The sequence below is a fragment of the Choloepus didactylus genome, chromosome 19, assembly GCF_015220235.1.
Source record: "Choloepus didactylus isolate mChoDid1 chromosome 19, mChoDid1.pri, whole genome shotgun sequence".
NCBI classification, from domain to species: domain Eukaryota; kingdom Metazoa; phylum Chordata; class Mammalia; order Pilosa; family Megalonychidae; genus Choloepus; species Choloepus didactylus.
In genome coordinates, this window is record NC_051325.1 from 11,304,644 (window position 1) to 11,323,123 (window position 18,480).

An 18,480-nucleotide genomic window follows, 5' to 3' on the forward strand; every position below is an offset into this window, starting at 1 on the left:
TTGAAAATGGTATCTTTTTCTTGAGTGTCTCTTCAGTTTGTTCATTTCTAGCATATAGAAACATTACTGACTTATGTGCATTAATCTTGTATCCCGCTACTTTGCTAAATTTGTTTATTAGCTCTAGTAGGTGTATCGTTGATTTCTCAGGGTTTTCTAGATATAAGATCATATCATCTGCAAACAATGACAGTTTTACTTCTTCTTTTCCAATTTGGATGCCTTTTATTTCTTTGTCTTGCCGGATTGCCCTGGCTAGCACTTCCAGCACAATGTTGAATAACAGTGGTGACAGCGGGCATCCTTAACAATGGGGTTTTAAAGAGCTGGCAATCCTTGGCTCCTCTGTCACATGGTAAGGCACATGGCGGCATCTTCTGGTCTCTCGCTTCTCTCCCAGGTTTCATTGCTTTCAGCTTCTTGATTCCATGGCTTTCTCTCTGCTTCATTGTCTCTCTCTCTCTCTCTCTCTCCCTCTCTCTCTCTCTCTCTCTCTCTCTCTCTCCCTGTATTCATCCCATTTATAAATGACTCCAGTAAGAGGATTAAGACCCACTTGGGGCATGCCTTAACTGAAATAACCTAATCAAAAGGTTATTTTGATTTACACAGTAGATTTACACTCACAGGATTGGATTAGCTTTAAGGACATAATTTTCTGGGGTCCATTCAGCTTCAAACCACCAGACACAGCTATAGGAAAAGATTAAGAACCACCATACCCACCACGACTTTCAAAAACTAGATCATTTTCTCCATTATAAATGAAGATGATACTCAAGAATGGAAACTTATAGCTCATCTACTGGACTGTATTCTCTACAAGCAGAGAGAAAAGAAATGTAGCATCCTTTCGCTGCTCACTTCCCTATTGCTCTGTCATCTCTCTCCTCTGAGTTTCATCCCCTATCTACAACGACAGACTGATCACTGAAGATTTTACTAGTGAGCTCTCTGTAGCAGAAACCATGGAAGCCCCACCTTTATCTGTGAGGCCAGTGGTTCCCCGGAATTGGTCCCTAGACAAGCAGCATCAGTATCACCTGAGAACTTGTTCAAGACGCAAACTCTCAGCTCAACCCTAGACCTACTGAATCAGAACCTCTGGGGGAGACTCAGCAGTCTATATGACAATGAGCTCTCCAGGTGATTCTGATGCACACTTAAATTGAGGGCCACTGCTCTGGACACACCTTCCCATGCTCACTTACTGCTTCCTGCTACAGACACCTAGGGCTCTGCCTGAAGGCTTGCTCAGGTGTGCTCAGCCCACAGATGTGCTCAGTCTACAAGTGTGGGTCAGCTCAAGTGTTCAGCGGAGTTAGTGTTCTGGGGAGCAGCTCTCAACCAGTGATGGTGGGAGTTAGAGAAGAAAAACCCAACTTCCTCCAACCTCAGAAGGAATGCTGTCATATTCTGTCTAGTTTCTCAGAGATACCCAGCAGGACTGAGCCCCCCATTGCCCACAGATGGAACCTGCTCCTTAACAAAGACTACAGACTTCCTTCCCTTTTCTATCTCACTTCCCACTTTCCCATTACTGCTTCCTGGGATCACATTCTTTTCCCAGCATCTACTGCTCAGGAAACCAGTCTGAGACACTCTTTAATAGGGATGAAAAATAGAACTGATATTCTAAGAGCTGTTCAAGAATCATTAAATTTAATCCCCCAACTGCCTTTTAAGGCAGAAATGATTGGAGAGTGGGTGACTTGTCCCAAGTCACATGTACTGGTTTGGATGTATTGTGTCCCCCCAAAATGTCATGTTCTTTGATGCACTCCTATGGGGGCAGATGTATTAGTGTTGATGAGGTTGGAATCCTTTGATTGAGTGTTTCCATGGAGATGTGACCCACCCAACTGTGTGTAATACCTTTGATTGGATTATTTCCAGAGAGGTGTGGCCCTGACCATTCAGGGTGGGTCTTGATTAGTTAACTGGAGTCCTACAAAAAGAGCTCACAAACAGAAGGACCTCAGAGCAGCTGTGAGTGACATTTTGGAGAGCAACTGAGAGAGACATTTTGGAGACTGCCATTAAAAGCAAGCACCATATACTAGCCCAGAGTTTGCTCTGGAGAAGCTAGAGAGGACAAAATGCCTCAAGAGCAACATTTTGAAGAATGCACAGGAGCTGAGAGAGGAGCTGGAACATAACCTGGGATTAGCAGATGCCAGCCATGTGTCCTCCCAGCTAACAGAGATTTTCCAGATGCCATTGGCCTTCCTTCAGTGAAGGCATACTTGTATTGATGCCTTAATTTGGACATTTTCATGGCCTTCAGACTATAGCCTTGTAACCAAATAAACCCTCTTCATAAAAGCCAATCCATTTCTGGTATTTTGCATAATGGCAGCATTAGCAAACCAGAACACCACACAACACTGAGGGTGGAGCTGGAATCTCTAGCACCTTGTGAACTGATGATAGTATGTGTTAAAAATACATTTCATTTGAAAATTTGGAGATGAAGATGGAGACGGGCTCCAATCAAAGAATGAGAAATCTGGAAGACATGACATAAAAGCTCTCATAAATTTCTACTGCCATTTTCTTGCAAGAGTAAATCATGATGAAATAGGCATTTAGTCCTTCACTTTTAATTACTATGGAAAATTAAAGGGAGACCTGAGTACCTCTTTGTTGCTCAGATGTGGCCCTCTCTCTCTCTAACTGAGCCACCTCGGCAGGTGAACTCGCTGCCCTCCCCCCTACATGGGACCCGACTCCCAGGGGTGTAAATCTCCCTGGCAATGCAGAATATGACTCCCGGGGATGAATGTGGACCCGGCATCGTGGGACTGAGAGTATCTTCTTGACCAAAAGGGGGATGCAAAATGAGACGAAATTGTTTCAGTGGCTGAGAGATTTCAAATGGAGTCGAGAGGTCACTCTGGTGGACATTCTTATGCACTATATAGATAACACCTCTTAGGTTTTAATGTATTGGAACAGCTAGAAGTAAATACCTGAAACTACCAAACTCCAACCCAGAAGTCTGGACTCCTGAAGACAATTATATAATAATGTAGATTACAAGGGGTGACAGTGTGATTGTGAAAACCTAGTGGATCACACCCCCTTTATCTAGTGTATGGATGAGTAGAAAAATGGGGATAAAAACTAAAGGACAAATGGGGTGGGATGGGGGGATGATTTGGGTGTTCTTTTTTCACTTTAATTTTTTATTCTTGTTCTGGTTCTTTCTGATGTAAGGAACATGTTCAGAGATAGATTGTGGTGATGAACGCATAACTATGTTATCATACTGTGGACAGTGGATTGTATACCATGGATGATTGTATGGTATATGAATGTATTTCAATAAAACTGAATTTAATAAAAAAAAAATTAAAGGGAGAGATATTGTGAATCTTCAAAGGGACATATAATTAAAGTCAACCTATAAATAATGCACAATCTTTCAGGAGCCCTAAATTGGGACAATAGGTTATCTATATTATTCAATGACCATCAACCAGAAACAACTCATCCAGAGCCCAAGTCATCAATTCAAATAACCAAATATTTTTGAAACTCATTTGCATAATTGTGGGTCTTAATTATGAACATTTCTGGATCATTAAAGAAGCATTAAATTTTCTGTAGCTGAGTTTTTAATATGAAGTGTGTTTAATATAGTTTCTTTTACACTGTGTAATTAATCAATGAAGCCAGTTAACCAAAACTCCATACCACCACCATTAAAGATAGGAAGACGGTGAATATGCACAGCTAGTGGGAGGCATGGAGAAATGAAGCCAATTACACTACTAGATTAGAATATGCTTATTCCCATGAAAGTCTTCTTTATCTAGACATAAATATTTCCAAATTACAACATGGAAAATACTATTTGAATTTTCCAGTGACTGAGAAATCAACAATGTCTATAGATTTTGGCAAAGGGTGATTCAAACCTCTGCTTCCGAAATATCTGATGGAAAAAACAGGGGGTATTTGTTTCCTATCAATCAGTCTGTTTATTGTTGTGAAATATTTTTTATAATCGATGTAAACACATTTTTATAATTGTGCAATTAACTATCATCCATGGTTTAACATGAGGTTCACTGGGTAGGGCAGTTACATGGATTTTTTAAAATATTTTTATTCTATTACTATATATATAACCTAAAATTTCCCCTTTTAACCACATTGAGATCTATATTTCAGTGCTGTTAATTGCATTCACAATGTCATGCTACCATCACCACCGTCCATTACCAAAATATTCCCATCATTCCAAATAGGAACTCTGTACATTTGAAGCCTTAACTTCCCATTTTCTATCACCACTCCATCCCCTGGTAACCTATACTCTAGATTCTCACTTTCTGAGTTTGCTTATTCTAATTATTGAAGGCGCAGGAAGTTTTAGATAATAAATTGCAAGACGTGCATAGTCCCTGGTCCCGGAAATCACCTTTGTGAGCCTTTAGAGTGTGTGAGACCTTAAATTCTTCACCCATCCGGGTATGTGTGCAGTGTGGTATACTGCATTTGTCACTCATAATGATATCCTAAGTGCTTTCCATATATATCAAGGAATTTTATAAACGTCATTTTTAAACACTTTTTAATCAGTAACATAGAGATGAAAAAATGAATGACACAAGGCTCCAAACTTCGGGAAGTTTACAGAATCACTGGAGAAAAGGACATGTACAAAGAGGTAAGTGCGGAATTGAATGTGTGCAAAATGGGATAAGAGACTGAGTATCTAAGCAGCTGGGTCTTAAACAATGAATAAGGGTAGAATGGTACTAGCTGGGCTACCAACAGGGACATAGGGCTCATGGGGCAGATTGTGGTTTCCATACGCGGATGCAGCATTATCTCCTGTCCTTCAACTCCTTCCCAATGTGACTTGATTCATTCCATTGAGAGATGGAGTTTACATCTCTTTCCCTTGAAATCAGGAGAGCTCTTAGGACTGCTTTGGCCATTAGAATATGTGTCTTCTATGGCTAGGACATTAAAAGGCAACTCGGCTTCCAACGTGCTACAGGAAGAACTGCTCACGCTTAGAGCCCTGAGATGTGGTAGGCAGTCTGACAGCCTTGAGGCAGCCATGCTAGGAGGGAGCCTGAGTCATCACACAGAAGTCCCAAAATTGCAGAAAGAGAGAGGAAGATGCTTGGACAGCCCTCTGCTGCTCTAGTTGCCTGCTGCTTTCCAGTCTGTCCCAGCTCCAGCCACCAACTGACTACCACCCGATGTAGACCCTGAGCCGAAACCACCGGCTCAGCCCTGAGCAAGTTCCGGACCCACAGGAACCATGAGGGATGGTAGAATTGTTGTTTCAAGCTACTGAATTTTGGGGCAGCAAGTGAGCAGCGATAGTAATTGAAGCTACATGAGAAGGCGTGGAGGGATACCGAGGATCCCACTGTCACTCCTTCCCCGTTGACAGGCCTGGAACCAGCCCATCTTCCTTTCTGAGCACAAATGGTGTGCTCAAGGCTGAGCATCTTGGAAAATGTGAACTGATGAAAGATGGGATAACTCACAGTTTGTGGTCTGATGCTGATGTATTTTGACTAATTTTCCAACAACTTCACTACCATTCAAATATAGAAAGAGGCCTGAGCCAAATGCAGAGTAAATCTTTGTATGTCTTAGGATAATGGTCTAGCGCTTACTTCCACAAATGGGAACCAGAAGTTCTGGGGTACAGTTGAGGGAGATTCATCTGTGAACCACTGGGGATGATGCATTTTGGGAAGGATGTCGTGTTGGGTAGAACCTTCTGAGGATGGCTATGGGCTGTGTGCTTGATGGTAAAGCCTGAAACTTCACTGTGTGAGCGCCTCAGGCTACTTGGGAACTGCTGTAAATGCAATTAGTAAATTTGAAAAATGCATCGATTTTTTGTTAAGTCATAAAACAATTCCTGTTAGTTTTTAGAAATTCCTGAAATGATATAAAAAATGAATAAGAAACAAAAACATCATAAATAGTCCCACGACCCACAATCACCATTTTCATGCACTTCCTCCAGTGTCTTTCAATGTTCATCTGTACATTATTATATATCACTTTGGAGCAACTGATGCTTATAAAACATTGAGCCTTATTCCTGGAACATAACTTTTGCTAAAAAAATATACAAATACACACATAAATATGATTAGTTATCTATAACGTAAATTGATTTATGAAATAAGAGTCATTGGCTTTTGTTCACTTCACATATTATCATGGGCACTTTCATGGAGTGAGATCCTGGAGAAATAGAGAACAGAAACTCAGTGTCTTTCACCTCCAGCTTGAATTTTGATTCAGGTCCCCTTGTCCTTGAAATCAATTTTATTTACAGGCACACCTCGGATATATTGTGGGGTTCACTTTCAGACCATTGAAATAAAACAAATATTGCAATAAAACAAGTAACATGGTTTGTTTGGTTTCCCAGTGCATATGATAGTTATGTTTACACTCTACTGTAGTCTATTAAGTATGCGATAGTATGATGTCTAGAAAAAACAATGTACATACCTTAATTAAAACGTGACAGAGACACAAAGTGAACATGTGCTGTTGGAAAAATGGTGCCAATGGACTTGCTCAATGCAGAGCTGCCACAAACCTTAACTTTGTGAAAAAAAAAAAAAAAAAGAAGAAAAAGAAGAAAGAAAAATGCAACACTTGGGAAGCACAATAAAATGAAATTTGCCCATACTACATGAATGCTGGGATGGAACAGCTTTAACAGGCCCCATAATGCAGAGACTGTGACAGCAGCTTGTGTCATGTGGGAAATTACCTTGATGCAATGATAGCCTTTAAGTAACATCTGAGCTGCTATCCCAGAGGTCCCAAAGCAGAAGCGATTTTAAAATTACAGAAAGAATGAAGAGGAAAGAGATGGGGTCACTTATGAGCTTGGACAGGGTGCTGGCAGGCGGCAGGACCACATCCCTGAATCTTATGCCCCAATGTCTGCAACAACCTTTCCGTCCCACTGATGGGGTGGGGAGGAGGGCTGGAGTCAGGGTTCAGAGATAGCAGGTGCTTGCACGTCTGAGACATGCTGGGCACATGTGCCTGACCAGTGACCTGCAAGCAGCTGTGACTTCTCTGTGCGTTTTGGGTGAGGGTCACATGGAGCCAGAATGGTAGCCACCGGGTGGCCGACTTCAGGACCTCAGACTGGTGGGTGCCTTTTTGTCCTTCCCTGTCCGTGGCACAGCACACACCTGCTCTACTCACTTCATCAGTGTCCTCCTGACTCACATGTGCCTTGCCTCTGCTCCTTGACTTATCTGCCCTCCTTGTTTGTCTGCCTCTCTTATTTTCTAGAGCAGAACTGAATATTCTTGAACTATATGGAAAACACACATGACAGCAGGTGGAGACCATAAAGGGAGCTTTCAGAACTGAGTGGACAAGGATTGGTCGTCTCTTTCCCCCACTCAGAGGAACTCAGCCAGAGGAGCATTCAAGGGTGTGGCCATCAGCACTGCTGCCACCAAGCTTCTCTGAACTTGTGAGGCCAAGGCAAGAAAGGGGAAAGCCATTTTGGGGATTATTGATCTTTTTATAAAGCTCAGCATTGGTGATATGTATTATTTTTAAAGCACCTCTTGGTGGTATTTAGTTACAAAAAGGAGAGCAGAGATGACGTGTAACTCCTTTGCCTCTGTTTCCCTAGCTATATATGAATGACTAGCTGGGAAGGCAGTTTTGGGGACTGCATGGTTACTTTTAGTATTTCCAGATGTACCATTTGTAAAAAGTTTCCTTGATAGTGGGAAGGACAGAAAATATCATCAAAGACAGATTCAAAGCTGTAATGATTTCCTTACAACAGAAAAAGAAGTTCAAACCAAAAAGATGACATCAAACAGGGTTAAATATCTGCCCCATATTTTTAAAATCTGAGATCAATCACACAGTGAAAGGATGGATGGGAGGGCAGTGTGGAAAGGATATTTGGATTTGAGCAGACTGTGGGCCTATCCGAGACAACTCTGTAGCCCCTAAAGTTACTGCACATTTCAGAGGGAAGACGATCCTGTTCATGGAAGGTAATTGTTCCACTCAGAATCAAAAGTCAAGGGGAAGGAGTGTGGCACCTTTTAAGAAACATGTTGAAAGGAGGGAAGGGAAGGGGAGGGGAGGGGAGGGGAGGGAGAAAGAAACATCACATAAAGAATAGCCAAAGAAATAGGAGGTATTTTGCTCAGAAAAGAAAATACTTGTGGAAGTCGTGAAAAATCAGTTATTGCAAAAGCTGTCATGTACAAAATGTGTAGGTGGGCTCTGTGCCATTCCAGGACAAACTGGTCAACTCTCCAGGAGAGCAGGTGGGGGAAGGATGAAAGGGTTCTAGATACCAAAACTTCCCAGCAAGGTATGAGATGCCTGAGGTTTTGGAAGTTCCGGGTTCTGTCTATGCTGAGAGCCAGTTTAGGCATTTTAAAGACAGGAGCTCAGAAGAATGGATTCCTTACCATGGGTTTTTGTGGGGTTTTTGTTTGTTGCTGTTGTTATGATTTTGTTTTGTTTCATTTTTCAGAGGGCTAGAGGCCATTTCCGCCCAGAGATATTCCATATGTTCACTGTTAACATTTCACACTCACGGATGTCTGAGGAGGTGGAGGCTGCGGCTGCTTGGAGCCACTTCGCTGCGGCGGGAATGGCTGGGGTGCTGGAGCTCTGGGCCCCAGTTCCCCTTTCTAGATGGCTGTGTATAAGCCATTCACAGAGGCCTTCTACTCTCCCTTATCCTAATCCCAGGTAGTCTTGGGAAGGTGCTCCAGGTGGAAAGCAACTGGGAACTAGGGTCTTGGCTTCTTATCTGGCAAAGGGACAGCTTGCAACTGTCTGTCTTCTCTTTGCAACAGCCTTGGAAGCCTGGAGCCCTCCCCGAGAGCTGTGTGGCTAACAGCATGTGAGCACGCGGAGCTCAGAAAACCAAGCCTGGGAGAGTAGGCTGAGTGAGTGTTGGTGACTCCATCGGGGGTGTCTGTCTCAGGGAGGGGGTGCCTGAGGACAAATTAAAGCAAAGAAAACCAAAGCTATCTGTGTTGGAGGGTGGGAGTAAGGGAGGGGAGGTTTACAGGAATGGGGATTGGAGGGAGAGTGTTCTAGGTCTCTCTTTGAGGGATCTGTTTGTGAGAAATCCTGTGAGGAGAGAAAACACGTAGGAAAGGAAAGGCAGAGGAGGAAGAAAGCTAGAGCTTAAAGGGCCTCATAACCCTTTTTAGGATCCTGGGCTTTAATCAGATGGCGTGGACTTGAAGACATTGGATGAGGATGGCATAGGCTTAAAGAGTCTGGCTTTAGGACCCCTTATTTCAACTTAACTTAAACTTGTGTCTAGAATCTTTTGCTTTCTTTCTTCTGGATGGGAGATTTATACTTAGCTTTGTAGACTCCTTGTGTGTGTGTGTGTGTGTGTGTGTGTGTGTGTGTGCACATGTGTGTGTTGAGGGTAGAGAATGGGGGACCCTTGGGGTCAAAGTAAAAAAATAGATTGGGGTCTTGTGGGAAGAGCATAGCAATATCGTCCCATCACATTTTCTCTCCCTGTAAACTTTTTTGGCTCCACAAAAGAAATGCAATCTCAGAGACACTCTACCATGAAGATGATGGAGGACGTCTCTCTTAAACTGTTCTCCTGAGGAGGAATTTCTGGACAGAGAAAGCACCAAGAGTGAGGGTGAAGTCTCACTTAAAGGTCAGACACGGGAGACTGGTTGCTGGGTGGATGTCTCATCTCCCGCTCCAGGCCTGGGCATTTTCCAGGGATCATGGAGGATCCCTGCAGAGGTGTCAAGCTGGAAGTATTGGAGATGTTACTTTCCTGTCTGCTCAAGTGCCCAAAGGCTACTAAGTGCAGTTTCTAGAAAGTTCCCTGGTGGTGGGTTCCCATGAGGGTGACAGGGCACAACCCTAGATTTCTAAGATTGGGGATTTTTCCACGATCCTCAACACACCATATGCAAAGAGTCCCTGTGCTGAGAAGTATCCAGGCCTTGTGTCTGCCTTCTGACCCCAGGGGAGGTGAACCTGCAGACGGTGTGAAATGAGCAGGCAGCATAGGAGGTGACCTGGACTCCAACATTCAGGTTCTGGAGACAGTAACTGCAGTGGGAAATGTTTCTCGAGCTGCTGCCCACTTGGGCCAGCTTTCCATCGTAAGTAGAAGACATAGCTGTCACTGTGGAGCTTAACCCTCTTTGACTCTTGGTCCCCCAGCTCCCAAATAATGAACCTGGATTGGATCTTTTTCCAGGATTTTTTGAACTATATAATGTTTGATATATACAATGTCAATATGTGCAAATGTGTTGCAAAGCATAGACATAAAATGAAAACACACGTGCCTCCCACTCAGTTTAAGAAACCTATCGTTAGTGATCTATTTCCTAGTATCTTATCAGTGATCCATGTCTTATGACCTATTTATTATTATTATACAGTGAGCACTCATGTAAACTACGGACTATAATAGTATAATTATATATTATAACAAAGTTACCACATCAAAGCAAAGTGTTAACAGGGAAAATTATACACGAGGGGGGTGGTATTTTCTGCAAACCTACAACTGCTCTAATTTTTAAAAAAAGTAATAATAATAATAGAAAGAAATAGATCATTAGGCATATCGTTGAAGCTGCCACGTGTCCCCCTGGCATGACTCCTACCTCCTACCCAGAAGGAAACCCTGCTCTGACATTAGTGGTGCATTTTCCTGAAGCTGGTCACCTGTGGGGTGGGGCTAGGGTTTTGGCAGTCAAGCATACTGCTGGGAGCCTCCCTGAGCAGGTGTCCTGTGCACACGGACAAAGCTTCACCGGAATATATGACCGGATCTGAAACTGCTCAACAGTAGGGAATGTGCAGCTTCACTTAACAAGATAATGCCAGGTTTTTGTAATTTTTACTTAAGCCAACAATTATAACTGTCCCATGTTACTCCACATGCTTGCCAAAAACTGGGTGTGGTCAAATGTTTTAACTTCTGCCAACCAATGTGTATGCGGTGACGTTTAGTCTCATATTTCTGGTAACTGATGAGATTGAGCAGGTTTTTATGTTTCTTGTCTGTCTGGGTTTCCTCATCTGTTAAATGCCAATTCACACTGTTTGTGAGTTTGCCTCATGGAGGCAATTTGGGCCATGGACGTTCACTCTCTATTCTGTTTGAGTCCATTGCCGTGTATACATGTGGCATTTGTCTTTTTGCTTTCTTTATGAGGGTCTTGAATGGAGAGAACTTCTGGATTCTTATATAGTTGAACGCATTCCTGTTTTCCTGGAGGTTTGTATCTTATTGAAGTTTGCCCTCCTGATCTTGAAGTCCCACAGACATACTCATATGTACTTAGAGAAGCATTAGGATTCTGACTCTTATATTTACAGTTTAATCCACTGAGTTGCATGTTGCAAAATGTGTATGTGGACATGTTTGCTCTCCATATGGAAACCGAATTGTCCCACTGGACAATGGATACATCTGTGGGTCAGATTCTCAGCCCTCCATGCTGTTCATTGGTTGACTTGCCTCTCTCTGTACTGATGCCACACTCTAATTACCATAGCTTTATAATATTTTAGTATCTGGCAAGACAATTCTACGCTCTCTGTTCTTCATCCACAAAGAGGCATCACCAACGCTTGCTGCTATTAAAACAGAAGGTCTAGACCTCCTGCAAAAAAAAGTAGAGTCTCCACATCAGCTGATGGCTTCAGTACTTGTTTATTTCTTGGGATTCCTGCTTTTGTTTCATTCCTGTCATCAGATCGGCTCCCTTAGTTTCTTGCAAGAGCCACCATGTATTTAAAAGTGTGTTCTAAAGTATTTTCTCCAGCATTTTCTGCCATTTTGTTGCAGGATGATTTTAATCCATCAGCAGCAGAAACTTGGATTTATTCTGAAGCTCATCTGGCAGATAATAGATGTCCTTGGGGTATGCTCTCAAAACCAGAATGTATCCTTTGGGAGCAACACAATTGTTCAGCCAGTCTTGTACTGGCCTGTAATGAGTTCCAGTTGGATCCAGTAGTGCCATGAAATCTTAAGGTGCTTAGTGATGATTCTGGACTTTTTAGCTAGGAGCCCTTGGTCCTTCTCTTCTATCATCTCTCCTAGCTCACAGCCCAAGCTCAAAGCAAGGTAGAAGATTCCTTCAGTACTAAATGTTTGAGACCTCCTTGGGGCACTCCCTCAGGAGGGGGAAGTCTGGGGCAGCCTCTTTTTCTCACCCTTGCCTTTCTCAGAAGCACATCTTCTTAAGCCCCAAATTGCCTCATCCCCCTGCATAAGGGTCTGTCCATATGCAGGTGACCACACCTTTGTTGTTGAGATATGATTTCTGATGAACCTGAACACACAGGCAGCTAAAGCAATCATCTCTAGGGACACACAGCAGCTGGCTTGGTACTGGGGAACAGCAGGAATGTGCATCATGGTCAGGATCCTAGAACTGGTCAAGGATGCCCAGAACTTCTAAACTTTGAGTGTGACACTGAGTCTCATGCTCAGATCAATCCTGGCTAGTAAGTGCTTTTGGTACCCATTACTTCTTTCTAGACTTACAACGCTGGTTTCCAAACAGGTAATGAAGGCCTTGGCAGGGTCATTACAAATGACTCCAATGACTTCAGACAGCAACTATGCTACAATTCTGACACCCAGGATTGAGTCAGACTCCACAGCTTAAGAACACAATCTTCCCAAAACAGTTCTCACTTCAGATACAAGCCACCCACATTTTTGACCAATTTGTTACAAATTGAGCCCTCTTAAGTTCAAAAATTCACTAGAATGACTCACAGAACTCAGGAAGGTGCTATACTTACTATTATAGTCTTTTTGTTGTTGTTGCGGAAAGGAATCAAATAAGAAAAGACACATAGGGTGAGGTCTTGGAGTATCCCATATGAAACTTCTGTGGTTCTGTTCCCATGGGATCAAATGTATCACCTTCCCTCATATCAGTGTATACTATGAATCCTGGAAGTTCATTGGAACTTTAGTGCCCAAGAGTTTTTCTTGGGGTTTTACACGTAGACGTGATTGATGGAATCAATGCTCACTTGGTTGAACTCAATCTCTATCTTCACTCCCCTCCCCAGAAATTGAGGAGATATAACACGACTCAGAGTCTCAATCCTGAGACATTGTATCATCAAGTGTGCTCTGGTATCCACCACAAAAGACACTGCTATCATGGGAAATTCCAAGGATGTGACCCTCACAGGAACTAGGGTAAAGAACAGTCAAGTTCTTCATCAAGTGCGACAAGCCTACACTGGATGCTCTACCACGGCCCTGAATACCTGCTCATAAATCTCACCCCAGATTCCTTGAGGCCTTGGGAACTAGCCATCCTGTGGGCTTTCTCTACCTTCTTGGAAGTACACACACTTTGATAAGAAAACCTGCTTCAAATAGTTGTATGGGTTAGCAACCTGGGAAAGTCCTCTGGAAATCTCCTATAAACCCCCCTAAGATATTTTAAGATTTCCTTGAATTGGTGGATTGATACCAGGTGATGATAATGCACCCAGTTGTCCTGTGGCCTTTCTCTTCCTTGATGGAAGTGTTCAAGCTTCCAAATGAAAACCCTGCTTGAAGGTGCTATGAAGTTAGCCCTCTACGAATACTCTTTTGCAAAGCTGTAGAAACCTCTCAGACATTTTGAGCTCCCTACACTTGGCTTGAGACTATTGTTGATAATAGATATAATTTCAAGTTCAGCCCTCTCTCCAGGCTGGGACCCTGTGTGTCCTATATATCAACAGAGGTTTAGAAGAATTGACACATGTCCAAGGACAACTTTAAACTCTTCTCCCTGGGGGACCAGATATCCAAAAGACCTTGCTTCTGTTTTCCACATTACTGCTGAAAATAATTATCTCATCTAACTAACTGAATGCTGCTAGATATTTCACATCCTCATTAACTTTTTTCCTTTATCTCAAGGCCCTTTTATAAATTAATAAAACCCAACAGGGAAATGAAAGCAAATTTTGTCTTAGTTCTCATCAGCCAAGGGCACTCATCAAGTCCATTACTTAAATCTACTGACTCCTTAGCAACCAGTCCAAGGTGTCCTGAATTCAAGCTGAAATATACTAATCTACCTTAGCCCCTTTCTGAGTTTACTCTTCTTATAGAGATCTGTACCTCATCACATTCTTTCTGGGCCATGACAATGGAGGATGCATCAGTGCTAAGGGATTCAGAAAATACACTTTAATTAACATCTTTTCAATGTGTTCTTGCAATGTGTTCTTGCAGAATAAAAACTCAGATTCTGTTTTGTCGGGGGACAGTTCCATAGCTACTACCCCAGAGAGAAATGACAGTGTTCTCTATAGTATACGTACATGGTAGGCAAATATAAAGAGATTCATATCTGCATGCTTCTCTCCATATAGGGCTAGCATTATAAAAAGATCCTTGGAGACATACACAAGCCCTATTTCCAGAAACCCTCAAGTCTTCTCATTTATAACATTCTTTTGCCTGGGGATTTCCCATTGTGCCTTCCTTCCTCCTTCAACCTTTGGAGCAAATGTTGTTGGTGCACTTATCATTCATGAATAATTCTCCATGCCATAAGCTGTTGCTACTCTCTTGCTGAGAACTTACCCTGGCAGGGATGCTTGCTCAGCCTGTATGCGGGCAGGTCAGAGTGATGGGAAGTTAATACTTTCCATCCAATGACAAGTGGAAGTTGGTGGGTAAACTCTAAGGCTTTCCCTACCCTCAGATGGGGCAACACTGAGTATGTTCTACACAATATCCAAGAAGTCTCTACCAGATTAAGTCCATTACCAACAAAGGTAATCTGCTCATTAATGTTCACTCTATTGGCTGTCTTCCCTTCTGTGTCACTGTTCCCCCTCCCCTAACAGTGCTTGCCAGTATCACTTCCACATGCAATCCTCACACTAAAATATTTGTCGCAGGGTCTACTTCTGGGGGAACCCAACCTAAGACAATGACCAAGGTGACAGAACTTGTCTCAGTCAGCTCTGACATTCCCTGGCTCCTGTTTCTGTGCCTTCCCCTATAATGCCATATTCCTCCTTGCCACCCCTTACAATCTCTTGGAAACAATCACACAGACACAGTTTGGGTAGATTTGGATCCTTATGCCAACTTGGCCCAGCCCGTCCTGTCTCCATTTCGGGTCAAGCTCTCTGTCATCAATTGAAGGGAACACAATGGTCACTTGTGACTCACTACCCTGAGCTCCAATCCTTCTATTTTTCATGGCCACTCCACTTGGGGATCCATCTGACCCTGAGGGAAAAATAGAATGCTGGTGGGCAGCTTGATATGGACCTACAGTGGTAAGACCAGGGAAAACTCAGTTGCCCTGCCACTTCCCCATTTTGTTTTACTGAGGCAGCCTTTGGAGATACTTATATTCCCTTCTTCATGATAATAGATCAAGGTGGAGCCCTGTTTTAGGGGGTACAGAGTTTCCCTTGGCTCAATTGTTGATCCTTAAAGGGTTTATGTTGGCAGAATAATGGCCCTCAAAAGATGCTCACGTCTCAATCCCCAGAAACTGTAAATATGTTGTCACATGGCAAAGAGGGGTTAAAGCAGCAGATAGAATTAAATTTGCTAATCTGCTAACCTTAAAATAGGGAGTTTATCCTGGATTATCCATGTGGACCCAATGTAATCACAAGGGTCTTTAAAAGTGAAACAGGGAGGTGGAAGAGGAGGACAGTAATGTGATGTGAGAAGATCTCAGCCCGCTATTGCTGGCTTTGGAGGTGGAGGAAGGGGTCAATAAATGTGGGCAGCCTCTAGAAGCTGGAAAGGGCAAGGAAACAGATTTTCCCCTAGAGCCTCCAAAAAGGAATGCAGTCCTACAGATATCTTAATTTTGTTCTAGTGAGGCCCATTTTGGACTTGTGAACTACAGAATTATAATTTTTGTTGTTTTAAGCCACCAAGTTTGTGTCTATTTCTTACAACAGCCATATCAACTAATACAGGCTTGTTAAAGCATTCTCCCCTACAGTGCTGTTCTAAGTCCTCGAAGCTTCTGTTGCAACTCCCATCTGATTTGTTATCTCCACGTTGGCACTAGCTGTCAGGACTTGGATAGTACCATCACCCTGCCTCCTTCTGAGATTTGCTTTTCCTTATTCTATCTGTGGATACTTGTTTTCTTTCTTTCCCTACTTCCTTGACTAGCTTTAAAAACAAAAGAAGGTGAAGGAGGAATGGTCAGATTTTATCTCCTTAGGTTTAGGACAGAGGGCTTAGGTTTGGAATAGCTCCAGTTCCCACCTGGTCTGAGTGGCACTGACATGCATTTCCTGAATCCTCTGGCCAGTGCTTTCTCTACCAAGGTCTTCAGCCTCAGTCCCTTGGCTACACAGCTTTTCTCCAGAATCGTGATGAATAAAGGATGCTCTAATTGCCCAAAGCCATTGGCTTGTAGGGTACCGACTACACATGCATCTCTGAGCCTCTCAGGCATTATACCAACCTAAATTCCAATCCTGGCCTTGTGAACTTAATCCCCAATGCATGTTCCTGCCAAGTGGGAGATCCTGGTGATGAAGTCCAGTCACCAGGTTAACTGGAGACAGTCTTGACTCTGAATATGTTAGATCAACTATGATCAGGACACCTCCCTCAAGGAATGAAGCCACTACTCACACAAGGGCTGTATCACACATGGCGGCAATGAGGGATGAAGGAGGGTGAACCTTTGGAGATAACATTTCAGTCCCACCCTTTCATGCTCAGAGTCTCATTTTAGGGTCAATAACCTGATTCACTTCATAGAAAATTCCACCCAACCCCAAACTGAATGTGACTCCAAGGTTAAATGTGGTCCCCAGGAGGTTGACCATTATCTCTGAGTCCTGAACACTACTGGCAGTTCCCCTTACCTGGCTGGGATGTCCACTCTGTGTCTCCATACACTGCTCTTCTGGTAGCCAGGTGTCCGTCTTGAATGACGAGCAGATGGTGAGAGCACTATGCTTGGCTCTGCTCTTGGAGGGTAGCCACACTATGCTCCAACTAGATTCACAAGCTAATAGCATCTCACACCAGCCTTCACATATAACTGGGAAGCATGTTTCAGCATGGTCCTGGTATGACCATTTTCAAGTGGCTTCTTTCCAGTCCAGGCTCCCTTTGGAAATAATTTTGTTTCATGATGACTTCTTGGCTTTGGTTGGATACTGTGGCTCCTTGAAGGATGGCAGGTATATTTATGGCCCTTTACCCTCCATCTGCACATTCTTAGTATGGGGAAGGAAACGCTTCACTTCTGTACATCCAAGTCTTCCTGTCTTACAGGAGCAACTGAACTTAGCTCCTTTGCTATTGTCGTTGACCTCATGACCAGCTACCTAAGGAGGGACTGTAGCAACTATGTTTTATGTCGATTGTTTCTCTCATCCATTTCACACTGCTATCTTATGAAAAATATTAGTGATAGTTGACATTTCGGTTTCAGAATGGAGAATGATCTTATTGGCATCACGACGTGATGTGTTAGGGGTTTTCACCTGGAAAAATAATGGGTTGGCTGCTGATCAGAGAAAACTATTTAATGGATCATTTCTGTTTGTATCTATAGACCCAGTCAACATTTTGTTTGTGCCCCAGAAGGCTGACCTCTCGAGCTATATCAACAAGCTCCCAGCTGGAGACCACAGCAGCAAGCTCCCTTGACCTCAGGCTGCTGGGTGGTTTTGCTCATAGTGAACACAAGCAGGAGGTCAGAGGTTGGAAGTCAGGAGAAGAATGATTTGGAGGCTTTGACTCCCCCAGGTCCCTCTCTCCAGGGCTACCTCTACTGAAAACCGATGCTCCTGAGGAAACTTCCTCCCCTATAGGTGCACTCTACAGACTGTAACTGCTCCTTCTTATTTCCCCTTCAAGTCCTGGCCTGGGAATAGCTCAGCAACTGAACCCAGTGCCAGGCCAGTGCATCAACCCCTATGGATTTTCCACTCCCCTGACAGGGCCTTGGTAAATAGTCCCATCATTAAATCTTCCTCAATTAAGCCTGTGGAGGCCATCAACTTCCTACTAAGATCCTAATTGACATAGACTTCTTTCATCATGGTGGGGCAGTGACTTCCATACTGGAAATAGACACTTATTTTGGGCATGCATTTGCCTCCCTCTCTCATAATGCTACTGCCAGTATCACCATCTTTGGATTTATGGAATACCTTGGTCACTGCCATCAGACACCACACAGTCACTTCTGATAAAGGAATCCATTTTGCAAGGGAACAGGCTCCGTGGGCATCATCATAAGCAGGTACTCCATCACCCCAAAGAAGTTGGCTGGATAGGAACATGGACTGACCTATTGAAGACTGCATTATAGCAATAGCTATGTGAAAAAAATTCCTTGAGGGCTGAAATGTTCTCCTACAAACTACCTATATGCTCTGGACAAGTGACTAATATACAGTGCTGCTTCTCCCATAGCCAGATTTCATGTCTAGGAA